This window comes from Rhinopithecus roxellana, chromosome 3, assembly GCF_007565055.1.
Source record: "Rhinopithecus roxellana isolate Shanxi Qingling chromosome 3, ASM756505v1, whole genome shotgun sequence".
Lineage (NCBI taxonomy): Eukaryota > Metazoa > Chordata > Mammalia > Primates > Cercopithecidae > Rhinopithecus > Rhinopithecus roxellana.
Genome location: NC_044551.1, coordinates 13,420,568 through 13,448,522, shown reverse-complemented (window position 1 = coordinate 13,448,522; position 27,955 = coordinate 13,420,568). Strand labels below are relative to the sequence as shown.

Below are 27,955 nucleotides of genomic sequence, written 5' to 3'. Positions count from 1 at the left end.
TGCAAATGGAAGCCAGTGCAGAAGGCATTCGTCAGGAGCGTGCTGCAGAACCTGGAAGAGCCCCCCAGGAATCGCCAGTCAGGAGCAGTGGATGCTCAGCTGGGCAGGGCTCCTGATGGGACAATTAGCTGGGGGACTTGCAGGCTGAGCAGCCAGGCAGTGACTGCTGCTGCAAAACTTCCCAAACCATAGGCAACAATGGGAGTGTCTGCCACCAGATTATTGCAGTGGGCGCAGTAGTCTTGGTAGACACAGAAAAGTGCAAGGAAAAAATATACAGAAGGAAGTGACAGGACTCAATAAGCAAAGGAGAGCTAAGGCATCACCAAGCTAATCCAAAAATTACTGAGAATAAAGAGAAAATAAAATATTAATTTGAAATGAAAATAAAAGCATGACAAAGTATGAGAGGTGAAATGGTGGAGGATTGTGAAATGGAGGTTGGTGGGGAAGAATGTAGATAACTGTGTTGTAAAACTGTGTTCAAATCTGTATATAAAAATGCAGAAGTAGTTTACCTAAGGACAAAATGGTATTGTAGGAAGCTATAGAGGCTGGTCCTTCCACTGGAACAACCACTGAGCCTATAAAGAGCAATTGCAATGGATTATTTGGAAACTCTGGAACCTGGTCAGGCATCTATGGGAGAATGCTTGAAGAAAGGAGAAGCTGGGCCTGGCGCGGTGGTTCATGCCTGTAATTCCAGCACTTGGGGAGGCCGAGGTGGGCCGATCACGAGGTCAGGAGATCGAGACCATCCTGGCTAACATGGTGAAACCCCATCTCTACTAAAAATACAAAAGAAAACCCAAAAAACAAAAAACAAAAATTAGCCGGGTGTGGTGGTGGGAGCCTGTAGTCCCAGCTACTTAGGAGGCTGAGGCAGGAGAATGGTGTGAACCCAGGAAGTGGAGCTTACAGTCAGTGGAGATTGCGCCACTGCATTCCAGCCTGGGTGACAGGGCAAGACTGTCAAAAGAAAAAAAAAGAAAAGAAAAAAGAAAGAGAAAGTAAGAGAAAGAAAGAAAGAAGAAAGAGAGAGAGAGAGAGAGAAAGAAAGAAAGAAAGAAAGAAAGAAAGAAAGAAAGAAAGAAAGAAAGAAAGAAAGAAAGAAAGAAAGAAAGAAAGAAAGAAAGAGGGAAGGAAGAAAGAAAAAAGAAAGAGGAAGGAAGGAAGGAAGGAGGAAGGAAGGAAGGAGGAAGGAAGGAAAAGCTGCTGGTCCTTTGTGAGTGGTGGACATGAGCCAGCTACCACCTCCATTTCTTAGTCTTGCTGTGCCTATAAGGGCAGCAACCCACATTCCTGGAGCAGCTGGCTGATATCAGAGTGAGCATCAGGGACCTTGTCCTCAAAAAATTTGACATGGTACATTTTGGTCAGTCTGGTGGTGCCCTGAGGGATCAATACGAGACTTGCCTTGGTTTTGATCCACTTGGCAGCAGTGGCTTCCTCCAGCAGCATCCACTGGAAGATTTAAAGAGACAGACCTTCCCCCTTGTTTGTAGCTAGATAATTGAGGAAATCTTTGATGGTTCACTAGCTGGTCGTATAGATAAAGGAAGAACAACTTCAGTGACAAGAAATACACATTTTGCAAAAGCAGTTTGAAAAAGTCACAAACTGATGGATCCAGCCTTTAACTAGAGAAAATCCACAGTCCCAGAGGAATAGAAGCACTTGATTTTTAGAGTTACCACATTATGATACTCAGAATATCCAGTTTTTAACAAAAAATTATAGAACATGGCCGGGCGTGGTGGCTCAAGCCTGTAATCCCAGCACTTTGGGAGGCCGAGACGGGCGGATCACGAGGTCAGGAGATTGAGACCATCCTGGCTAACACGGTGAAACCCCGTCTCTACTAAAAATACAAAAACTACCCGGGCGAGGTGGCGGGCGCCTGTAGTCCCAGCTACTCGGGAGGCTGAGGCAGGAGAATGGCGTAAACCCGGGAGGCAGAGCTTGCAGTGAGCTGAGATCTGGCCCTGCACTCCAGTCCGGGCGACAGAGCGAGACTCCGCCTCAAAAAAAAAAAAAAAAAATTATAGAACATATAAAGAAATAGAATAATATGGGTCATTCACAGGAGAAAAAAACTTGGCCTAAACTATGTCTGTGAAAGCTCAGACATTTGAATTACTAGCCAAAGACATTAAATCTGCTGTCTTAAATATTCTCAGTTAACTAAAGGAAGTCACTGACAACTAAATAAAATAGAAAAATTACATATGAGCAAATTAGATTATTAATAGAGATAGAAATTATATATTTTTTAAAAACCAAAAAAATTGGAGCTGAAAAGTACGTAACTGAAATAAAAAGTTCATTAGAAGAGTTCAACAGATTTGAGCAAGCGGAAGAAAGTGACATGCAGTATGGACGGACCTTGGCAAGTCAGTATTAAGTGAAAAAAGTGATTCCCCGAAGACTCCAGATATTACATACACACAACGTCCTTTCTGTTAAAAAAAAAAAAAAAAGAAAAAGTTACCAATGTATTGCATGTATGTACTCTTTAGGAATATACATCTATATCTATATAGATATCTAAGGAACAGAATTTAAAGGAAAGCAAGAGAATGAAGAACATGAGTGGGGTGCAAGGACTTGGAATGGGGGCCCTGACAGCAGACAAAGACGACGTCAGACTCTGCTTTTGTTTTTGGTGCTTCCTCCATTATCATAAATAAACAACATACAGAGTCAGTGAAGGAAGCAGGTCAGTCAGATCAAGGATGAATCGGTGTACCCACCCAGGATTGGGATTAGTGTGACTCTGGGCACCTGGGATCCAAAACAAGGGGAAAGAGGCAACCACCATACTATTAACTGGGCATCCCTAAGCCAGACCCTGACAGTGACGTTCACAACTCCAGGAGCTCACACATGACCTTCTTGGGAAGCGATACTAACATCCCCCATATCCTTGTGAGGAATAGGGGCTCAGAGTGGACTAAAAACTTACGAGGTTATAGAACCAGCAGCATCTCCACACTGGCCTAGAACCCAGGTCTGTCTGATGCCAAAGTCCAAATGCAGGTTACGGTGCCAATTAGTTTCTGATCACTCTGCTAAGAGGAGCTTTGGATTCCTGCAAAGAGTGAGAGAGGTGGGCCTGGGATGCCTCTGGGGGATATCACAGCAGCAGGATCAGAGGCAGGTCCTGGACTGAGCTTGCAGCTAAGAGAAGCAGCTCACAGGCCAGGTCTGGGGGTGCAGGCCAGTCCCCATCAGACTCTCAGTGACTGTGGCCACTGGAGTTAAGGGCCAGGGTGTGACCTTCCATGGTCAGAATGGGGCTCTCCTAGTGGAGTGAAAGACAAACCCTAGATCTTCAGGTGGATCCTTCTGAATCTCTGGGGCCACAGAAGGAAAACTGGGCACTGCAGCCTGATGGGAATGGGAGGGGTCAAGTTGTACAGCCTCCCTCTCGCTGCACAGCCTCTTGGGAGGGAGCACGCAGGACATCTGCGAGGACCTGCACCCTTAGCCTTATACCCTTTGCTAGGTGTATGAGTGCTCAGCTCTCAGTGCAGAGAGACAGCTCTATGGTAGCTGCCTCTGCCCTCCTTTCCTCTCCAAGTTCTTCTGCTCTGCCAGAGCTGACCTCTGGATGTGAGTCCAGATCTGCCCACACATCCTGTGCTGTGTCCTCAGTGCTCCCACTGGTGCCCCACTTGCAGGCTCCCTCACTCAGTTCGCCTTGGACGTCTGCAAGCATCTCCAACACACTCCCATGATCCATCGTATTTATGTATGTATGTATGTATATATGTATTTATGTATTTTGAGACATAGTCTTGCTCTATCACCCAGGCTGGAGTGCAATGGCATGATCTTGGCTCACTGCAACTTCCACCTCCCAGGTTCAAGCAATTCTCCTGTTTCAGCCTCCCCAGTAATGGGATTACAGGAGCATGCCACCAAACTCAGCTTTGTTTTTGAGATTTTATCTTCTACTGCATCATCCCATGATGTCAAAATGTCTCATCATAGGTGAATTATTTTCCAGTCATTTGAGTTAAGAAAAGAATACAGCTATTCTTCAGTGACCAAGCAACTGCAGGAAGCTGGCAACTTACCCCTGTGCAGATGAGCCCAGGGCGCCGTCTCTTTGCTGTGGGGTAAACGAAAATGCGTAACATGAAAAAAGAAGTTGTCGACATGCAGCTGATTCTTACATAAAAGTCAAGTCTATTATTAGTGGGTTTTGAGGAATGGTACCTGGAGTTCTCTTGGGCCCTGAGTTCAGATCTCAGAACCACTTACGTGTGCATGCGTTTTCATTTCTCTGGTGAGAAACTGGGAGTGGGATTCTGGTCATAGACATTTATCTTTTGAAGAAATGCCAAACTGTCTTCCAGAGTGGTGGCACTTTACACCCTCATTTAACTCTCAGTAGCAATGGAGGAGACTTGCAATTTCTCTACAACTTCACCAACCCTCGGTGGTGTCTGTCTTTTTGATGACAGGCATTCTCCTGGGTGTGTGGTAGTATCTGATTGTGGTTTTAATTTGCAGCTGCCTGATGTAGAATGACGTTGAGCATTTTTTCCCATGTGCTTATGAGGCATCCATATATCTATATATCTACCTTGGTAAGGAGTTTGTTCAAATCTTTTGCCCATTTTTTGTATGTATGTATGTATTTTTATTTATTTTTGTAGAGATGCCCAGGCTGGTCTTGAACTCCTGGCCTCAAGCAATCCTCTTGCTTGGCCTCCCAAAGCACTGAGATTATACGTGCTTCCCATTGTGCCCCGCTCTCTTGCCCATTTGAAAAACTGGGTTTCTTGCTTGTTTGTGTGTGTTTTTTTGTTTGTTTTTTACAATTGCACTTTGAAAGCTCTTTGTGTCTTTGTGTATTCTGGACATCAGTCTAAGACTTGAAAATATTTTTTTGTCTGTGGCTTTCACAGGAACAAACACCTTGCTTTATTGTGCTTTGCTTTACTGCACTTCACAGATGCTTTTTTTTTTTTTTTTTTTTTTTTACAAATTAAGGGTTTGTGGCAACCCTGGTCAAGCAAGTCTATCGGCGCCATTTTCCCCGCACCATGTGCTCACTTTGAGTGTCGGTGGAAGCAGCTTTCGGCAATAAAGCACTTTTAATTCAGACACAGAGTTTTTAGACATAATGCTGTTGCACACATGTCATGTAAACATAGCTTTTATATGCACTGGGAAACCAGAAGTTCACGTGACTTGTTTTACTGAGAAGTTCACTTTATTGTGGTTTTCTACAACCAAACCTGCAATCTCTCTCATGTGTGCCCATATTTTTATTTTCTTAATGGTGACTTTTGAAGAGCAAATATTTTCCAATTTGGTAAAGTCCAAACTATGATGTTTTTCTTTAATAGCCAGTGATTTGGTGTCATATCAAAGAAAAGCTTTGTCTCACTAAAGATCACAGAGATTTCATTCTATGCTTGCTTCTAGAAGTGTTCTACGTTCAGCTTTTAAGTTTAGGTGTCAGATGGATTTGGGGCTAATTTTTGTGTGGGGAACGAAGCGGTCCTGGGTAATCTTTGTACAGGTATGAAGAACTCAAAACATTCTTTTTTCTTTTCCATGTGGATATCCAATTGTTCTAGTACCACTTGTTGAACTATAATTTCTCCCCATTTAATTATTTTAGTACCATTATTTAAAGTCAATTGACCATAAATGAAAGGTTTAACTTTGGACCTTTTTTCTGGTCCATTTCTCCGTATCTGTCTCTACATTGGTGCCACACTGTTTTTATTACTGTAGCTTTATGTCTCTCTCTATGTCAGCGCCACACTGTCTTTAGTGCTACAGCTTTATAGTAAGATTTAAAGTCTGGTTGCCTAAGTTCTCCAATTTTATTTTTTCTCAAAATTGTTTTCGCTTGTATAGTAGTCTAGGTCTTTTGAATTTGCATATACATTCTATGACCACTTTGTCATCTCTGCTAAACCAGAAGCCTGCTGGGGTTCAGCAGGGATTGTGGTAAATCTGTACATCAGGTTTGGGGAAAATTGCTCTTTTAATAGTACGTTTTTCCAGTCTATGCATGCTGTATACCTTTTCACTCAATAGAGCATCTCTGACTTCTCTCAGTCATGGTGTGTAGCTTCCAGTGTATATATTTGCACAAGGTTTGTCGAATTTATTCTTTTTTATAAGATTGTGAAAGGAAGTTTTAAAAATATAACCCGGATTTTTCATTGCTGGTGGATAGAGATGTGTGAGGATGTATTTTAATATGTGCCCCACATCCTTGTTAAGCAATTTTATTATCTTAACTAGTTCTTAAAACATACTTTTTAGGATTTTGTTGCCTGCAAATAAACACAGTTTTACTTTGTATTCTGTGTGCCTTCATTTTCCCTGCTGCATTGGGCCGGCCGGAATGTTCCTGTGACATTAGAAGTAGGAGGAAGGGGTGTCATCGCCTATGTCCAGCCTCAAAGAGAGGGTCACCAGCCTTTCACCAGAAAATGTCATGTCAGGTCCACAGGGTGCTTTCCTGTCATTCCTAGATCACTGAGATTTGTTAAAAATCATGAATGGGAACTTGCTGGTAACAAACCCTTTTCTGCATTGATTGGCTTGATCACATGGTCACTGTTGTCTATTGGATGAATGTGCTGAGCTGTAGTAATTGATTTCTAGGTCTTAAGCCACTGCTTACCCCTGGAGTGATATCACTTGGCCACAGTGCATGGTCCTGCCCGGTGCTGCTGGATTTGGTTTGCCAAGGTCTTATCAGTGATCTCTGCCTGTGTTTCCTGAATGTATTGGCTTAATGAACATCTGGCTTTGGTGTCAGGTTGATGGTGGCATTGCTGAATGAGCTGGGAAGTGTTGCTTCCTTCTCTGTTTTCTGGAAGAGTCTGTGTGTAGTTGGTATTGTATTTTTTCCTTAAAATCTCTGCTAGAATTCATGCATGAAGATTTCAGGGCCTGGGATTTTTCTTCACTGGGAGATTTTAAATTAGTAGTTCAGTCTCCCGGCAGCTCTATGTCTATTGAGATTTTCTATGTCTTCTTGGGTTAGTTATAATAATTCATGTCCCTTAACTGGAAAGGGAACTAACTTCCTTAAGTTAAAAAGCATGTTTTAGGCCAGGTACAGAGGCTCATGCCTGTAATCCCAGCACATTCAGAGGCCAAGGTGGGTGGATCACCTGAGGCCAGAAGTTTGAGACCAGCCTGGCATGTCAAAATCACATCTCTACTAAAAATACAAAAATTAACCAGGCGTAGTGGCACACATCTGCGATCCCAGCTACTTGGGAGGCTGAGGCAGGCAAATTGTTTGAATCCAGGAGGTGCAGGCTGCAGTGAGCTGAGATTTCACTACTTCACTCCATCCTGGGCAACAGAGCGAGACTCTGTCTATAAAAAAAAAAAGATGCACAAAGCACATTTCAACCTTAGGAGAGATAGAAGATGTATAATGAAGTATAGAAATGTTTAGAAGACCCAGTTCCATTACTATCTTTGCACTAGGAAGTCATTGGTACATTTCTGGTATTTAAATTCACAAAGACACACAGACATACCCATGCATATAGCCTCACACACAGACACACACGCACTACACACACTCACAGCAGCGTCCACAGGCTGCACCAGCCCTGAAGCAAAGGAGCATGGCTGAGAGGTCCCAACCACAGGGAGACCTTAGACATTGTCCCAGGCCTGAGACACGGAACAGAGACATAAGCAGTACCTGGAGAAATCCTTCCTCCATTTGCGCGAGTGGATCTTTCCTCGCCGCTTGGTGTTTTGAACTCTCTTCTTTGCGGGTCTTAACGAGATACTCAAAGGTGGTCATCTTCTTGGCCTCTGGAAAGGGGAAAGGAGGAACAGGGCAAGTTACCAGCCCTGCAGCTTTGCACAGCGCCCGCAGGACAGTTCAGAAAGGCAGCCAGCGCCACTGACCCAGCCCCTGCGCAGGGAGCCGTGCTCCGCCCACCATGCAGGCCCTGTGAGGCCAGGATGGGTGCAGGCGCCTCGTGGGTCCAGCTCCACAGCTAGCTGATGGTCAGCAAGAGAGGTCTGCAGCTGTGACCTGGGGACCGGCACCGGCCCACGCCCCCCTGCCCACCAAGGCCTCACTGAGCTGCATCGTCCGTGGTGTCAGAAGAGCAGCTGCCTCTCACAGACCTGGGTCCCCCATACCATGCAGCCTGAGAGGTTGCTCCAGATCCCCTGGGAACACTGGCGGGGGTCAGAGGCCAGCTCAGGAGGGGCCGCTCTGTCTGAGGGTCCAGGTGGCCTGCGGGGTTCCTCACATCTGGACACGGGGTGGGGCACACCCTGGGGGATGCACAGAGACCTTGAAGTCGGAGGACCACACAGTGTGGCGGCCACCCCGAGGTGCTGGCTAGTGGGTCCTGGGAGCACACACTCCTGCAGGTACTCAGAGCCCCAGGCCCAGGAGGTGAACACAAGTGCCATCAGTGTCACTCAGCACAGCCTCTGATGGGGCCGAGACAGGTCACATCCCTGCAGCCCTGCACAGAGCCCACCTCAGCAGGCCGGCCAGAGCCCCATCCACCCGGCCTGCAATGCAGGCAGCAAAGCAGCGCATCGAAGCAAAGGAAAACCTGAGATACCCGTTTATCTAAAAGACTCGTCTTAATAAACGTTAATCAAATGGGCTCTGCACCTATTTCAGCCACGAGCTTCCGTGGAGGGGCCAAAATTTCCATGCTTCTTTCCCTAAGCACCAACACCGTGAGAGCTGATGTCTCGTGACTATTTCTGGAGACTGGGGCAGCCGCCCACAGAGGCCTATTTGCAGTGAGGAGCAGATGGCGGTGGGTGCCTTATGGAGTTGCCTGCAGCCAGCCCAGCCCCGTCGCCTGCAGTGTTTTGGGTGTTCAGCCCTGGCCGGGCCCTGAGCTGCTTCACATGGCTCTGGCTAGTCCTCCACGCCCCCCAGAACCTGTCGTGGTTTGAGCACACAAACTTGTGCTTGTTTATATTCAAGTTAAAATATATGTTCTTTTGCCCAGGTTTGCACAAATACCATCAAAACCAGATTTTCAGCGTGCCCTGTGGCTCCCAGAGGCCCACATTGGTGCAGGTGAGCTCTGTGGGAAAACAGTTAACCTGAGCGTCATGGTGAGGTTGAGGGCAGGGAAGCCGGGAAACCTCCCAGGCGGGCCCAGGGTCTCCAGCATGGCCAGGGCTCCCTGGCCGGCTGGGCAATGTGGGGAAGGCTGTGCTTCCCTGACCTCATCAAGCAGGTTTTCTCTATGATCTACCGTGAATGTGGCTCCCATCCATCTCTGGAAGGCAGCCCCACATCACTCACCTGCTCAGGGAATTGTGCCCTCGCCACGAGCACTGAGGACTCTCCAAGGTCCATCTTCCAGCTTCAAAATGAAGTCTGAGTGGCCAGCTGCTTCTGACACAGCTCCCCATGGCCTCCACCCGATACCTGCCCCTAGATGAACAGAACACACATGCAGGCCAGGCTGCACCTCCAGGAGCCTGCACAGGAGACTGGCGACCTTGCCCCGAGGACCACCCTCCACAACCGCCTCAGCCTCATGGAGTGGGAGGCAGATGGCCTCTCAGGTCTCTGGATGAGACACAGCGACAACCAGGCGGGTGGTCCCAGCCCTCCTTCCTGGTATCCTGGTTCCTGACACCACCAGTGCGCTCTCCTGTCAGCGCTGAGCCTGGGAGCCTGGCCTGGATGTGGCTGCGCAGCGCGGAGGACGTGGCGAGGCCTTCCATGCCCAGCTTGGGTTTCCAAAGCAGCAGCCCCTCCAGGCAGCGGACATGCCCTACCTGCCCCCAGTCCTCCTGGGCTTGAGCCCACTTGTAGGGATTAAAAACCCCTCATCTTCATCCTACTGTCCGGACAGGACTCCCCTCTTCATCCAGTAAGGAAGGTGGGTCTCTAAGACCACAGAGACCAAAGCCCATAGGATGGGGCAGAGCCATTCACGTGGGGCCTCCTCTCCCCACAGCCGCCCAGGGCCGTCTCCTCCTGGTTAGCACAACCTCCTGCCCCTGGTGCCCATGTTTAGCCCACACAATCTGAGTGAGGCCAGTGCTCACGGTCTTCCCGGGACACCAGGGCCGCCTGCCTTCTTTCCATCCCCCTTCTTCTTATCACGAAGAGGTAGGCAGCGTCCCTCGCGGGGCTCTGCCATCAGCTCCTCAACTTTCCTCGTCTTGCTCTCAATGCCGTTGTTCTCTCCGCCTCTGGCGGATGAAGGGACAGAAGTGAGGTTGGCGCAGATGCCGGCGTTGGCTGCTGCTCAGAGCCAAGGGCGCCCATGACCCCAGCCCTGCTCTCCTGACGCCCCTTTGTCACTCACAGGCGGCGTCTGCACTTGGTGCCCACACGGTGCCTCTCCAGCGCCCCTCCTGAGGAAGGCAAACCCTCTCCTTGCCACCTGCCTGTGGGCCCTCACCCCCTCACTGTCCCCGCCAGGCCCCGCCGGACTGAGCCAGCTCGAGGCACCAGAGCATAATGAGTCCAGAAGGAAGTGGCACCCAGGGCTAGCGTGACCCAGAGGAGCCGGCCACACCTCGGCCGTCCTGGAGCTGCTCCTCTCCCGGGGAGGAGGCAGGTGGGTCTCCCCGGCCCCTACCATCTTGTGTGGCCTCGGGACTCACTCTGCAGTGACGCAGCCTCTCTGTCCCTGCGGGCTGCTCAGCCACTCTGGACACACACTGTGCTCAAGGTGGGATGGCAGGGAGGCAGGGCAGGGACCCCACGGCACGTCCTGTGACACCAGATGACATTGGTCCCCACTCCCACACACACCGAGGCCTCTTTCAGGTCAGCACGGAGTAGCTGGGGGCAGATGTGGTTCTTTTCCCTGGTGATCTTCACAACTCAGGGCTGCTGACAGCCGGGGCTCAGAACACCAGGCCCTGAGAGTCCCTGGATCCTCCACCGCAGTCAGGGGAAACACCTCTCGTCAGTCCCCGCTGAGTGCCCACTGCCCTCCCGTGGCCCCACCCCTGTGCTGGATGAGCCTCAGCCCAGGTGGAGAGAAGGCAGCTCGGCCCAGGACAGCGCGGTCAGGAGGCCTCAGGCAGGGCAGCCCAGCAAATGCCCACGTTGGGCCTCCAGGGACTTAACACTGTGTGGATGAGCTTGTCCAGGGACGGCTGCACCACAGCCCCAGAGCCAGACAGGAGGCCGGGGCACACAGGCACCAAGCATCACCACAACAGGACAGGGACGCAGCCCCAAGACGACCCTCCACCCTTTCACCACGAGGACCCCTGCCCACAGACCCCTCCCTTCCGAACTCCCCCAAGCCTGGCCCGCGCCGGCCATCCCCGCTGTGCCCCTCACCAGTAATTACAGCTTCCCACGCAGTTGTTGATCCACTTGCAGTGGTGGTCGAAGCCAGATACACATTTATTGCAGGAAATGCAGTGTTTGGTTTTCTTGTTCCTGGATGGATGAATCGGGGAACGGGTGTCAGGCCCCAAGTGCGCAGGCTGGGCCAGGGCCTGGAGCCCCATCACCAGGAGCCAGGTGCCTCGGGGGAACCAGCCCTGTGTGGCCTGGGGAGTGGGCGTTCGGCGGGGAATGGGAGGCTGGGGGAGGGAGTTGAGGCCTGTGGGGAGGAGGAGAAGCAGGGCAGCACTGGGCAGAGGTAGCCACAGGGCAGGAGGAGCCCGTGTCTGTGGTGGGTGCAGACGCCGGAGCGTAGACCACCCCCCAGCCTTCCTGCACCAGCCTCACTCTGGGCAATGGTCCTGGAGGAGGCCGCACCTGCCTTATGGTTCCAGGACTTGAGGCTGGGGGCTTGGATCCCACCTGTGCCTACAGAACCTCCCTTGCAGCCGACAGCAGCCCTGTAGCCACCCCCAGGCCATCATGGATGCCCCCCAGGCCCCAGGAGACACTGGAACCCTTCCCTCCCTCTTTCCCTGGGGCTTGCCTTGAAAAGCCCCAAGACAGACAGCGCTCTCTTGCCCTGGGATCACGGGGGAGGGACCTCGTGCACGAAATGCACTGAGGACCAAACATGCCTGAGTGCCACTGCGTTCCGTTCCAGGGGAGCAGCGGGTCACCTGCAGGTGACAGACACAGCCCTCCAGCCTCAGCCCTGCCTGCAGAGGATTTGGGGCAGCCTGGCACTGTGCCCCCTTCACAGCACAATGAGGGGCTATCCACCCGCAGCCACAGGGCCACAGGGCCATTCCCTGGAAGCTCCATTAGTGTCAGCTGTGGCCACGGCAGGGGCTCTGTGGGGCCAGCAGTGACCTGAGCTCCCGGGCCCCTGGAGGTGACCCTGACACCGCGGGGCCTCGGCCAGGGTGGGCACTCACACGGTGACCTTGCACAGGTGGCAGAACTGGTTCTGGATCACGTGTGCGTGTTTCGATCTGTCGAAGATCGGCATGGGCTGAGAGTAGTTCTTCATGAGTCTGACATTGAAGTCGGCCGGGTCGATGCAGGAGGCAATCAGGTGGACGACGAGGTGGAAGGAGAAGATCCCCCCGGTCACCTGGCACGTCAAGGAAGAACCTGGCCCAGGGCCTGGTCAGCCTGGCATGAGGCGTCCCCATGAGGCCCAAGGGCCCAGGAGAGGTGAGGCCGCCAGTCAGCCCTACTCGCCCAGCCCTGCACACCCAGCCCTGCACACTGGAGCCCAGCTCAGCCAGGCTTGGCTCTGCTCCCCCAGCCCTGGACACCTGAGCCCTGCTCACCTGGCCTTGTTCACCGGGCCCTGTTCACTGGGCCTGCTCACATGGCCCTGCACACCTGGCCCTACACACCCAAGCCCAGCTCAACCAGGTCCAGCCCTGGTCACATGGCCCTGCTCACCCAGCCCTGCACACACGGCCCTGTACACCTAGGCCTGCAGACCTGAGCCCTGCATACCCAGCCCTGCTCACCCGAGCCTTGCTCAGTCAGCCTTGCACACAAGCCCTGCACACACCACCCTGCACACCCCGGCCCTGCACACCCAAGCCCTGCACATCTGGCCCTGCTCACCTGGCCTTGCTCACCCGGCCCTGCACACCCAGTCCTGCCCACTTGGCCCTGTTTACCCAGCGGTGCACACATAGCCCTGCTTACCCAGGCCCAGAGGAGACGAGACCACCCATCAGCCCTGCACACACAAGCCCTGTGCCAGGCAGAGACCGGGATGGCTGCTCCCATGCCCTTTTTGTTCATCCCTGTTGGACACAGGGCAAATACCCCACAGAATGCACCACATCCCCAGAGGCTCAGCCAGCCCAGCCAACCACAGTGACCCCAAAGCCCTTTACACCTTGAGGGACAGACCTGGGTGTAAACACAGCCAGACGCAGCCCCAAAGGCTCTGGGGAGCCTGGGTTCTTTTATACCAGAGATCCCTGAGCACTGGGAGAGAAACACAGCCTCAGACAGCAGGAGAGGGGGAGGAGGCAGGGATTTGCACAATCTACCCACTCCCTCTAGACCCCAGACGGCCACTCAGGGACCCTCTCCCCGAGACTTGCTCAGGGAAGCCACCCCTAGACTCGCTCATGGACCCCAGACTCACTCAGGGCCCCTCCAGACTCTCTCAGGGACTCCAGACTCTCTCAAGGACCCCAGACTCACCTGGGCCTCCGTCTCAGAGCCTGGCTGCGGGGACAATGGGAGAGGGTTCTTGTCCCCTGGAGCCAGGAGAAGCTGGGCTCCCCATGACTGGGACATCAGCTCCCGCCCTCAGATCCTGGCTCCCTCCTCCTTTCACACTGGGACCAACACAGACTCCCCATGGCAACCAAACAGAAGGGGTGGAGTGCGGGCCCTCCCGTCACCCTGCCTGGCCCCTGGACTGCCTTCTAGCCAGGAGTTCAGGGTTGACAGCCGTCTCCACAGGGCAGCCCAGAGGCCCTCACCGCATGGAAACGCAGGCTACCGACCTGCGGGGCACAGCGCTGTCCACCTTGGCACAGGGGCGAGGAGGAAGGTGCTGGCCATGTGCAAAAGGCCGCACAGGGAGTTTAGCAGAAGGCTGCCAGCAGGGTGGGTCCTGTGCCAGGCCAGGGGGCTGCTGTCCCTCCTGACAGAGCCCCTCTTCGGAGCCCCCTCAGGCAATGTTGGGACAGCTTCGCTGCTGCTGGGCTCACACTCCGCCTTGTCCTGGCACCACCCTGAGGCATGGGGTTAGGGTTTTTATGCAGCAGCCCTTCCCTGACAAGGGTCCCGTAAGAATGTGCTGTAATGTATGGGAAGCCTGAGTGTGAAGCTGGTTCCGACCAAAACGCAGACACAGGTACTGAAGCCCTCGGCAGGACGCGACGCACACCCTGCATCTTCCAGGCACCCACGTGGCCACGACCCTGGGTGCTTGTGGGCATGAGCTGAGGAGGAGGCTCTGTGGGTGCAGACATGGCTGCAAGGACAGAAGAGAATGATCTGGATGCCAAGGGGATGGGACTAGGGAGCGGCTGCCCAGGCTGGGGTGCGGTGGGAGTTGGACAGTGCGGCTGGAGGCCAGCCAGGCTCTGGGGAACTCACATGGGGGCCAGGACTGATCAGACGCCTGCCCTGGCCACTCTGATCCCACCATGCTAGAGGAGAGGCCTGCAGGGGCCCCGTCAAACGGGAGTGGACTGAGGCTGCAGGGCTCACTGTCCAGCTGGTGACACCGACGTGACGAGGCTGCATCCCGCCTGCTGTCTCGTGCACCCGCTCCCTGCAGGCTGAGCTAGGGACGCTGCACTATTTATGTGGTTGCCGGGGCAACGGAGAGGGCATCTGGAGCCTTGGGACGCTCTCCGTGGCCGCCGAGGACAATGAGACCAGGCAGGAAGCTGCACTGTGACCCAGGAGAAGCCCCTTCCTCTGCAAAGCTGGAGCAGCACTTCCCTCACTGGAAACCGGTGGGCAGGGAGGCCGGGGCCAGGCAGAGCCTCTGCCTGGGCAGCAGGTGAAGCTCAGGCTGAGGACGCCCACCCAGGCCCTTTGTCACCACATCCAACTGCAGCCTCACATTCTCCAGGCTTCATACACAGAAGCCCACTGCCAGGGAGGCGGTGCTGCTGCAGGGGCCACCAGGAGACAACCTGGAGATGGTGTGGCCCTAACCAGGACCCCTTGACTTCCATGTGGAGGAGCTCAGGGCTGACCTGAGCCTGAACCTGCCAGGCAAACCCGTGGCGCCCCGAGCCAGTCTCCAAACCTGCAGGCGCTGAGGCCGGGCGGTCACCCTGAAGGCATCCACCCAGAAACCAGGGTTCAGCTGGCAAAGGACACCCCCCCTTAAGATTCCAGGGCAGTATCTCCCCCCGGACAGCTCCCTGGACTCAAAGCTTTTCTCATGAGAACCAGGTTGAAGCAAATCTTTCACTGCACACTACGGTGCCCTGCTGTCCATCGGCCGCACTTCGGCCAGCGAGGGCCACGCTCTGCAAAAGGATGTCCTCCTGGGACATCCATCACCCATAGGAATGATCCTGGTGACCTTAAGTTGGCTATGTTTTGCCCAGACTGACCCAGCTGGCCACTCTGCCCATCACCCACCCACGCGGGTGACCCTTCCTGAGCTGGCGGGAGCCCCAGGATAGGAGACACTGGGTACTGTATTCTCAATTTTCTCTGCTTCTACTTTCACATTTAATTTTATCCTGGTAGTGCTTTATGTTCCAACAAGCAATAAACAGTAAAAGAACTAGAGTAAGTGTCTCCCTTTCACCACGCAAACCGCCTGCCCTCTGGAAGTTTCGGTCTCAAGCTGTCATGAGAACCTAGCTATGCCGGAACCTCCCCTAGCAACAATCTGTATTTTGTAAACAAACAGCGCGGCAGCGCCAGCCCAGGACACACGCCCTGTGCCCTTTGTAACACTGCTAACCTTTTCCCCGCCCTGTTCTCCAGGCAGGAAAAGAGAGGAGGCGGAGAGCGAGCCCACAGCCCCTACTCCTGGGGCCCAGTGCAGTCCCCGTCACGTCTTGGCACCTCATCAGTCCCTGCGGGGCTCAAAGCTGACACGTGCTGGGAAGGTGCAGCGCCACTCCGCGCTGGTGAATCTTCCAGCGCGGCCGCCAAGCTCGTGCTGCCCTGGGCCACAGCACAGGACTTTGCTGGGAAGAGATTTCTCCAGATTAAACAGAGTTACACAGATTCCAATCCCTTCCACACAACAGGCCCTATGGATGTGGTGGCCGCGGAGTCTGTTTCCCTTTGCAGAAGAACAGATGTGGGCACGTGTGCACTGAGGCATGCTCTGGAAGGGCTTGAGCACGAGGCCACTGACAGTCGGCCAAGCCTGGCACTCAAATGTCCGCCTAACCTGGGGTCTTTATTCCATTTCTTCCCCACTTTCCACAATACAATATCCCTCACCCTGCACCTGACCTCCCCTAGGGTCAGGGGCTGCAGCCACAGGGCCTGGGTGGTCACTTCCCAGACCAGCCCAGGTCCCTGCAGCTGCCAGATATTGTGGGCACCCTCCAGTGGCCACAATGGAAAGCCACGTGCTGCTGGCCCAGGGGCACGGGGGGTGCAGCTGGGGAGGCTGTCCTGAGCCCGGCGCCGGCCAGCGGGAGGGAGGGGCAGCATGGACTGAGGGCTGGGACACCAAGGGCTCCGTTAGAAATGGAGATCCAGGTGTGGAGTAGAGGGTACAGGGGAGCCACAGAGGGTTCACCTACCAGAGAGCAGGTGACAGCCCAGAGGCACGCATGGCCAAGCCACAGGCCAAAGGAAGAGTAGAGAGAAGGGATTCTAGCGGCGCATAAGGAAATAGCCAGGTGTGGAGGGTCAAATCATCCCCCACATAGGTCCAAGCCCTAACTCCTAGCACCTGTGGCTGTGACCGCAGTTGGAAATAAGGTCTTTGCAGATAGTCCTGTTAGGGTAAGGCCATTTCAGGTAGGCCCTACTCCAATGACCGGCACCTTTACAAAAACGGGTACCCAACAGGCCGCAGACACACACAGAGAAAAGACAGTGTGGACACCAGAAGACGAGCCGCGGAGAGCGGCCGGAGCCATCCCCTCCAGCAGCTTCAGCGGGAGCAGGGTGCAGCCAACCCCCGATTCCACACGGTTGGGGACCCCGGGCCCTGGAACTGTGAGACCAGATATGTCTGCTGTTGCAGGCACCTGGTTTTTGGTGCTTTGTGATGGCAGCCCCAGGACGTGCCGCGGCCACCTGGCGATGCTGAGGGAGAGAGACAGATGGCGGGCAGAGCAGCAGGGGAGGGCGCCTTCCTCTGCAGAGCATCCACTGGGCCATGCAGTGGAATCGCAGACGGAAACACAGCATTTTACACCCCCAGCGTAACTGTGACTCAGATGAGGGTTGCAATGGAAAGCGACATACCTGAGACCCAGAGTCCACCTGTGCAACCACTCCGGATTGGCAGGGGCAGAGACCCGGCCCACCCTCCCAAGGAACCGCTGCATCCCCACCTACCAGGCCTCCTGACAGAGCAGTGGGGACAGGCCGACGCCACCCCGCGCCACGTTCTTCTGAAACTGCTCAGCCTCAACCACACAGAACCCCAGATCGTGGAGCAAGACACTGGTCTGGATACACCGTGACGCTGTGGTCAAGGAGATACCAGCAGCTGACAGGGAAAAGGCAGGCAGGCACTGTGCTGACCTAAACACACCCAGAGACTCGGTTGCAACACGCCCAGAAACCTTGGCCAGATTCTGGATTAAAAATCCTATCAAGTGCATCTGGGGGCTGTTGGAGCATGTTGACGTGGACTGCCTCGGGCATGGTCCGATCACAGCCTGTCTTCTCACCTGCCACTGAAGGTGCAATACAGGAGGACACCCATGTCTGGAGGGCATGTGCTGGAGCAGGGAGGCCGGCCGTGCGGCACAGAGTCAGTGACTGTGGGCTTCAGTGACATCCTCATCCCTCACTGCAGGGCACCTGGGGCCAATGGCGCTGCCGTGCAGCTCTGTGGTTGGGTCTGTAGGTCTGTGGATTTCTGGGCCCTGGAGTAGGGGGAGGCCATCTGGGACCCAGGCTTTGGGGGTGTGGGGACTCAGGGCTGTAGGTGGAGAACTCGGACTCTGGGCCACAGCAGAAGCTCGGCCAATGGCAGGGGATCTTGGGGAATGCCAGCAGGGCCACAGGGCACACCCTGGGCCTGGCAGAGACAGGCCACTACTCAGAACTATGATCTGTCCTCCTGATGAGTGGAGGGGTGCAAGGCTGGCAGTGTGTGCCAGGTGGAAACATGGGTTGCCACATTCCAGCACCCCCCATGGTAGAAGCCCAACCCCCCACACGTGTATCCAGGCATGGTCTTAGACCCCCACGGAACCCCCACTCTGGTGACTGGGCACACTCAGGGCCTCTCAGCAAAGGCCTCCTCTTGGGAAATGAGCACTGCTTCCCTAAATCCCCTAGGACTGGGGAGGCCAGGGAGCAGACAGGGGGACACAAAGTCTTCTACTCACAGTCCCGGACGGTCACTCGAAGTCCCAGACAGACACTCTCAGTCCCGGACAGACACTCCCAGCCCTGGATGGTCACTCGCAATCCTGGAGGGCCACTCACAGCCCCAGAGAGACATTCCTAGTCCCAGACCGACACTCCCAGCCCTGGACAGCCATGCCCAGCCCTGGATGGTCACTCCCAGCCCTGGATGGTCACTCCCAGCCTCAGACGGTCACTCGCAGCCTGGACGACTACTCACAGCTCCAGGCAGACAGTCCCAGCCCCAGATAGACACTCCCAGCCCCGGACAGCCACTCACAGCCCTGGAGAGCCACCTGCAAACAGGACGCAGGTTGCAAGAGGGATGGAGCCAGAGAGCACCCAGGATGAGTCAGCACTCATGTCTCTCACTAAAGCACACCCTTGGACCCCTGGCAAGGCTCTCTGTGAGGCCAGGTGGGCCCAGCCCATTTCAGACTTGTAGAGAGGGTGTGGCCTGACCTCCCAAGGGAACTTTAGCCGCACAAGCCACCCCAAGACCCAGAGACTGAGCCTCAAATCCCTGGGGAGACACCCTTGAATCACTGAGCCAGACGGGGTGGTTGAATGAGAGGCCAAAAGCCTTACTGGCAGTGTGTGTCTCTCTGTGTGTGGTTGGGTCCATGTGTGTGCTTACAGAAAATACATAGCTTTAAACATACATTAAAAAGTAAGAAAGGTCTACAATCAATGACCTAAGTTTCCATCTTAAGATGATAGAAAAAAAAGCAAAGTAAACCCAAGGTCAGTTGAAGGAAGTAGTAAAAATAAAAGCAGATTTTGTTTAAATAGAAGAAAAACAGGCAAATAGAGAAAATTAATAGATTAAAAAGCTGACTCTTTTCAAGATGAATGAAAGGGATAAACCCCAGGAAGACTGATGAAGGTGGAGGAGGAAGACACAAATGGCCAGGATAGTGAGGAAGGAGGGTGCAGCACTACAGACCCTACAGACGGAAAAAGGATAGTGGGAAACACTGTAAACACCTGTATTCCAAGAAATATGACAGCCTACGTGCAATACTCCAATTTCCTGAAAAATACAACTTATCAGCCGGGCCCCGTGGCTCACACCTGTAATCCCAGCACTTTGGGAGACCAAGGTGGGATCACAAGGTCAGAAGTTCAAGACCAGCCTGGCCAACATGGTGAAACCCTATCTCCACCGAAAAATACAAAAATTAGCAGGGCGTGGCAGCGCGCACCTGTAGTCCCAGCTACTCAGGAGGCTGGGGCAGGAGGATTCGTTTGAACCTGGGAGGCAGGAGTTGCAGTGAGCTGAGATCATACCATTGCACTCCAGCCTGGGTGACAAGAGCGAGACTCCACGTTCAAAAAAGAAGAAAAAGAAGAAAAATACAACCTATGAAAATAGAAACAAGAAACGGAGAAACAATAGCTTTTATCAAAGAAATTGAATTCATTATCAAAAGCCTTCCCACAAGGGAAACTGTTGCACTTGGGGAAAAATCCAGCCAAGTCTAGACTTAGGGGCCTTCTGTGGGCAAAGGCACCAGTTTCTCTGACCAGTCAAAGGCCTGGGAGCGAAACAGATGGAGGAAGCGGGGCTTCAGGGACACAGCAGCCCCATGGCACATGGCTCCCGATGTGAGCCACGCATCTGCAGAAAGACTTGTTTAGAAAATTGGGGGAATGGCCATACGGAAAAGGAATATATGATGTTAAGAAATGGCTATGTAATTTTTAAGTGAGATAAAGCACGGTGTTATAAAAATAAAAATAGTTTTCAGACACAAACTGGAGCATTTACAGGTGAAATTTCACGATGTCTGAGATTTTTTAAGGTTACTTTACTCCGGTACACATGTGTGAGAGGTAAAACAAGTTTAGCAAAAGCTTCACCGTTGAAGCAGGTGACTGGCACCTGCGGGTCCGCTTGACTGTAGTCTCTACCTCTGTAAACTGAAAGATGCCACAGCAACAAGTTTCAGCAAACAGGGACATGGCCTTGCCGGTGGCTGAGGTGCTCAGGCTGGTGGGCTGCACACCTGGTCACTCTGCATCCGGCCCCTACACCTCCCTGCCCGTGCCGCAGCAACACACACCAGGCTCTGCCATTCACCAGAGACCTGCCCAGGATGGCCCAGCCCGAGGACCACACAGTGGGTCACCGCTTCCCCACTGAGGCAGGCTCTAGTGAGGAGTGACACATCCCACTTTTAGAAATAGGGTTCTAGTGCCCCCAGGCACCAAACGCAGGCCAACTGCCCCCAGGCCCCTTTGTCCTCACATACTCATGTCTCAGCGACCCTAGGGGGCCTGGGGTTTCTTGACTGAGTGACATGGTCTGCTGGGGGTAGGGCAGAGCCTACATGCTCCACGGACGTGCACCCTGGGAGATGGGAGCAGACGCAGGCTCCTGCCTGCTGGAAGATGATGGGAGCAGATGTGAGCCCCCACCTGCTGGGAGATGACAGCAGACACAGGTCCCCCACCCACTGGGAGATGGGAGCAGACGCAGGGTCCCCCGCCCACTGGGAGATGGGAGCAGGTGGTCTGACATGGGGTCAGTGGCTGCCCTGTCCACCCTGACCCTGAGCCACACAGGAATGGCCTGATGTGGGGTCAGCAGTTGTCCTATCCACCCGGACCCTGAGCAGGGGCTGCACAGAGCACCAGTGGCCACTGGGCCCACCTGCAGGCTCGGGGGACACAGTCTGGCCCAGGGCAGGTGACTGCTGCCGCCAGGCAGCCATGGACCAGATCCCAGAGCCAGGCCCACTGCAGGGTCCTCCCGGAGCCCCGTCCGCTCAGACCGTGCCACAGTGAAAAGGATACCACGTAGGCGACATATTTCCACACATGAGGCAGGAGGGGAATGAAGATCCCAAAGGTGGCCGATGAAAGGCCCAGGAAGACAGCCCAGGTCACCACCTGGAAGTAGTGCAGGGGTAACAACCAGTCGTTCACTCTGGAGATGCGGGCGGCAAGACCAGCTCTCCGTGTTGAGGCACGGCTTTTGGGCTCCGGGAACACTGGCTCCTGGAGCGGGTGTCCATCTGCAGGATACAGAAGGGGAGGACCAGCCCCGTCAGCCCCAGGGGAGGGCTGGCTCCACATACTGTCAGGGAGACCTCAGGGACAGGAACATCATCCCCCAGGACCAGCACTGAGAGCCAATGGCCCAGCACTGCCTGGGGCCACGTCCCCAGAGGAGAGAGCGGGGCTGGGAAGAACCGGTGCAGGGCCCTGCCAAGGGGAAGGAACAGACATGCTGCAGAATCTGACCCCAGCCAGAGCCGAGCGGCTACAGAAAATGGCTCTCCAGGGTGTGGGAGCCCCTGGGCGGAGGACCTGGCCAGGCACCCCGTGCTGGTGCTACCACCCCTCAGTTCCCCTGAGGATTTGTTAAGTTCTGGGGAGCCCTCGACAGCCCCCACACAGTGATAGGTCCCAGAACCTGTTCACGAATACACAGGCTCACCCAAGACTCCCCAGGTGCCAGAAGGAAAACCCACATCAGAGAGAGGCCACATGGAGCAGAGGGGTGCGCTTGCGAGAAACTGAGGCAATGCCGGAAGAGCTCCTAAGCCGTTACTAACCTGCTGCAACACTGAAATCTCCCAGATCCTCCCGAGAAGCTTCCCCTGAGCTTCCAGAGGAGCAGGACCCAAGAGCTCACTCCACAGGGTCCCGTGTGTCTCCCTTCCACAGGACAGGGTAGCCCGTCCAGCCATGTGGGGCTGGGGCCTCTGTCCGGATGTGCAGTGGCTGGAGGTTCTGAACGCACACTGCGGCAGCTCCTGGCCAGTCAGGTGGGGAGCGCAGCAGGGGAGGCAGGGACATAGCGTCAGGGGAGGGAGGGATGTGGTGTCAGGGGAAGAGGGACGTGGGTGTCAGGGGAGGGAGGGACGTGGTGTCAGGGGAGGGAAGGACAGGCAGTGAAAGGCACTGAATAGCCACTGCTGGGTGGGGATCTGGAGGGGCTGGGCGGTCTTGACAGAGGAGTGTTAGGAAGCTGCCCCACATTATGCCTCGTGCAAAGCCCTTGTTGTCTCTTTGGAAAAAAATTCGGAAAATGAAGTTGGTATTAAATGTACTACTTGGGAAGAGAGACAGTGAGAACCAGTTCACAATTCTTCTTCCTTGCAGTCGTGAATGTCCACGATTCAGTGGCTCTGTGCCGCCTTTGGGGCTCCTCCCTGGTCCTCCAAATGTGACACCAGGCGGATGCGAGGCCATAGGGCCCTGGGGCTTGAGCCACACAAGAATGTCTCAGGGAGACCTGAGAGACTCACAGCTGTGAAACAAGACCATGGTGCCTTGGTTGGGCGCAGGGGCTCACGCCTGTAATCCCAGCACTGTGGGAGGCTGAGGCGTGCGGATCACCTGAGGTCAAGAGTTCGAGACCAGCCTGGGCAACATGGCAAAACCCCGTCTCTACTAAAAATACGAAGATTAGCAGGGCATGGTGGCACATGCCTCTAATCCCAGCTACTTGGGAGGCTGAGGCATGAGAATCGTTTGAACCTGGGAGGTCGAGGCTGCAGTGAGTCAAGATTGTGCCACTGCATTCCAGCCTGGGCAACAGAAGGAGACTCCATCTCAAAAAAAAGAAAAAAGAAAAGAAAAGAAAATTTCAAGGAAGGAAACAGAAACACAGAAAGACAATCTTGTACATTAAAAACACAATTCCCAATTAAAAACAAAACCCAAATGAAAATGCCAACAACAGAAATGATGTTGCCAAAAATCACATTGGTAAAACCTGGAAGATCAAATCCAGGAAGGACCACAGATCTCAGAGAACAGAAGAGAGGAATCGCTCAGCGGCCTGGAGCCTGGAGCCTGGAGCCTGGAGCCTGACCATGTTCATCTGTCAGGCTTTCAGAAGAAGAAGGTAGAGCGTCTGTGAGAGAAGAAAACACTGAAGAATGTTGAGAAGATTGAAGGCTTCAGGTCCACACTGTGCACCAAGGGCCAGAAAGGACGATTGGAAAAAGAAATACATCCACACCAGTGAAAATGTGAGTGGCAAGGATGTAGAAAAAAATCCTACAGTGTTATCAGAAGAAAACAAGAGGGAGATTCATTACAATATATGGATACCTGCAAATTGTACTGCATCCGGTTTTTAGGCGTAGAGCAATTCTTCAGGTTCTGAGAGCATTTTAATCTAAAATGCACCTGGCCAAAGGATAATCAAAGTTTGAGAGAAAACATTCTTTTGGAATGTGTGAATATTCAAAGTACACCAACCATTAATCATTTCCAAAAGAATTATTTAAAGATTTACTCTATCATATAATTATCACAGATAAAACATGGTGAGCAAATTAATCTAAAATTATATCTAAATTAATCCAAAACAAAACCAAATCTAAGTGGCAGATGACAGAACCATGAACCTGCACCACCGGCCACAGGCGTGGAGCGTTGGGGTCATGCTGTTCCACAGAGCCACGCGCGGGGGGCGTGGGAACTCCATGCTGGCCAGCACACAGACATCTCCTCACAGGATCTCGGTACAGCCCAGGACAGCGGAGCAGCCCAGCAGCAGGGGCCGCACCTGCCCCACGGAGGACAGCGAGCCGGGGTCTGACCTCACGGAGGACAGCAAGCCGGGGAGAGATACCCCACGGAGGACAGCAAGTGAGTGGGACAGACCCCACGGAGGACAGCGAGCTGGGGAGAGATACCCCATGGAAGACAGCGAGCCGGGGGGACAGACCCCACGGACGACAACGAGCAGCGGGGGGCACAGACTCCATGGAGGACAGCGAGAGGAGGGCACAGATCCCACGGAGAACAGCGAGCTGGGGAGAGATACCCCACGGAAGACAGTGAGTCGGGGGGACAGACCCCACGGACAACAACGAGCAGCGGGGGACACAGACTCCACGGAGGACAGCGAGAGGAGGGCACAGATCCCACGGAGGACAGCGAGCTGGGGAGAGATACCCCACGGAGGACAGCGAGTCAGGGGGACAGACCCCATGGGGGACAGCGAGTCGGGGGGACAGACCCCACGGGGGACAGCGAGTGAGGGGGCACGGACCTCACAATAGCCAGGGAAGACTCCAGGACAGTTCCTTCCCCTCAGGCCCACGCTCAGCCTCGATACCACCATGGCCTGTGAGCACATTCACAACCCACACCACACACCACACACCCACACCACAGCCCCACACCACACACCCACACCACACACCACACAACCACACACCACACACCCACAACCACACCACACAACCCACACCACACCCCACACCACACAACCCACACCACACACCACACAACCCACACCCACACACCACACACCACACAATCCACACCACACACCACACACCACACAACCCACACCACATGCGCACACACCACACACCACACAACCCACATCACAGGCCACACACCACACACCACATACCACCACCACACGCCACAACACCACATACCACACCACAACAACCCACACCACACACCACCAACCCACACCACACAACCACACACCACACAATCCACACCACACACCACACACCACATACCACACAGGTCACACATCACACCACACATCACACCATACACAACACACCACACACACACACCACAGGCCACACACCACACAACACACACACACACTACACCATACATACCACACACCACACATCACACCATACACAACACACCACACACACAACATATCACAATTACCACCACACACAACACACCACACAACACATGCCACACACACACGACCACACCCCACATACCACAGGTCACACACACACACACCACACACACCACATCACACCATACACAACACATCACACAACCCACATCACAGGCCACACACCACACACCCACCACACAAACCCACATCACAGGCCACACACCACACACCACACCATACACAACACATCACACACCACATATCACACTGACCACACAACACCACACAACACCACACAACACATGCCACACAAACCACACAGACCACACACACCACACAACACACCACACACTACACCATACAGACACACACCACACATCACACCATACACACACACCACACACCACATATCACAATGACCACACACCACACACAAACACACACACCACATGCCACACAAACCACACAGACCACACCCCACATACCACACAGGTCACACACCACACCACACACACCACACATCACACCATACACAACACATCACACAACCCACATCACGGCCACACACCACACAACACACCCACAACAACCCACATCACAGGCCACACACCCACACACCACACCATACACAACACATCACACACCACATATCACACTGACCACACAACCACACAACACACCACACAACACATTCCACAAACAACCACACATACCACACACACCACACAACAACACACCACCACGTAACTGACACCACACCACACACCACACACCATACAACACATATATATACCACATAACACACACCACACAACATAAAGACACAACACACAATACAACACCACATACACCACACAACACACGACACAGACCACACACACCACACACCACATACACCACACACCATACTACAAACGTCACACACATCATACAACACAACACGACCACGCACAACACAAACAACACACACAGGAAACCACACACACCACCACACAAGACACAACAAACACCACACATCACACAGCTCATAACACCACACACACCACACACCACAAACACACACCACAGAGACCACACAATTCACAACACCACACACCACACAACACACAAAACAGACCACACACAACAAACTCCACAAACCACACACCACACACACACCACACAAACACAAGCACACACCTCACGCCACACTTGCACACCATGTAAAACAAGCAAAACACACACACCACACAAAGCCACACACTGCACAGCGCACATGACACATACCAGACACCAACCACAAAATGCATCACACTCCACACACCAACACATTCACACACACACACCTAATACACATGAACCACACACACAAAGGGAACACACAATACACACACACACAGCACACACACAGAACACACCACATACAACCACCACACACCGCACACCACACACAACACACCAAACCACACACCACACCACATACCGCACACAATACCACAAACACCCCCACAAAATAACACACACCACACAAACCACACACACCACATACTGCACACATACCACACACCCCCCACAAAAACCACATACAACACACAATGCTCACATTCTCACACACACCACACAATGTACACACACTCCCACACACCACACAATGCTCTATTCCCACACACGAACCACACACTTGCACACACCACACAATGCACACAGCACTCCCACACACACCATAGAATTCACACACTCCCACACACAACGCACACACACACTCCCACACACACCACAGAATGCACACACTCCCACACACAACCAAACGCACAAACACACTCCACACACAATTCAAGCGAAAGGAGGATCTTTAGTCATTCCACTGAAGACTTGTGATGGTTGGTTCAGGAGTGAGCATGACTGAGGATTGATGGGCCCCGTGTTATTACAACTGGGCTGAAGCCCGGGGAACTGGGCTGCTGTGGCACCGGGGCTGGCAGCGCCATCCTGTGTGGTGGGACCCCAGGCACCTCCTGTCTGCCCCCATCTGTGCATGTGGACACGGCCCCCTTCTCAGACTTGGCCTCCATCCTTCTCTGCACCACCACACAGAACCAGCCCCTGACACGCAACCCCAGAGACCACAGGTGCCCATCCCCACCCTATCAGGTCTTTAAGATGCCATGCCTCCTGAGACTTTCCTGTTCCCATCTGTGTCTATGTCACCAGGCCCCGAGAGTCTGTCCCGGCCCTGTCCCTACGTTTATGACTCCATGGTCCCCCCAAGTCTGTCCTGCTCCCTGTTTTGTCTTGATGACCCAGGCCCCGAGAGTCTGTCCCGGCCCTGTCCCTAGCGTTTATGACTCCATGGTCCCCCAAGTCTGTCTTGCTCCCTATCCTGTCTATGAGGACATCAGGTCCCGAGAGTCTGTGCCAGTACCCGTCATGTCTTTATGATACACGAGGTCCCCTGTCTGTCCTGGTCCCTGTCCAAGCTTTATGACATCATGGTCCCCACAAGTCTGTCCTCTTTCGTCCCTGTCCCCGCCTTTATGACACGGTGTCCCTGAGTCGGGCCCTCACCCTGTCCCTGTCCTTACGACAGTCTTGGCCCCCTGAGCATGTCCTTGCGCTCCTCCAGCCCCCAAACGTGTCCTCGTCCCCCTCTGGGCCTGCTCAGCCACGCTTTTTCCACAGGGACCCTCTGGAAGCCACTCCACCCTGGTGAAACCTTCCATTCCTGTACTCCACACAGTGGAAACGGCCTTTTCTGAGGCCCCTCAGGAGACAAATCCTCATTGCCTGAGTCCCCGACAGTCTTGCTGTGTCGCCTTTACTGCTTGACTCCTTCAGGGTGCAGGGATTGCATCTGCCTTTTGGGAAAACGGGAAAGTAAGCCCCCACTTTCCTTACCGCCAGAATCCACACTTCCTTCTCACGCCAATCATATCACAGGTCCAGGCTGAAGAGCAAGA

General features: G+C 53.8%; 1 pseudogene; it reads right to left on the bottom strand.

Annotated features, from left to right (window-relative positions):
• Positions 1 to 1,425: 1,425 nt before the first annotated feature.
• LOC115896500 lies at positions 1,426 to 27,955 on the bottom strand (annotated as a pseudogene).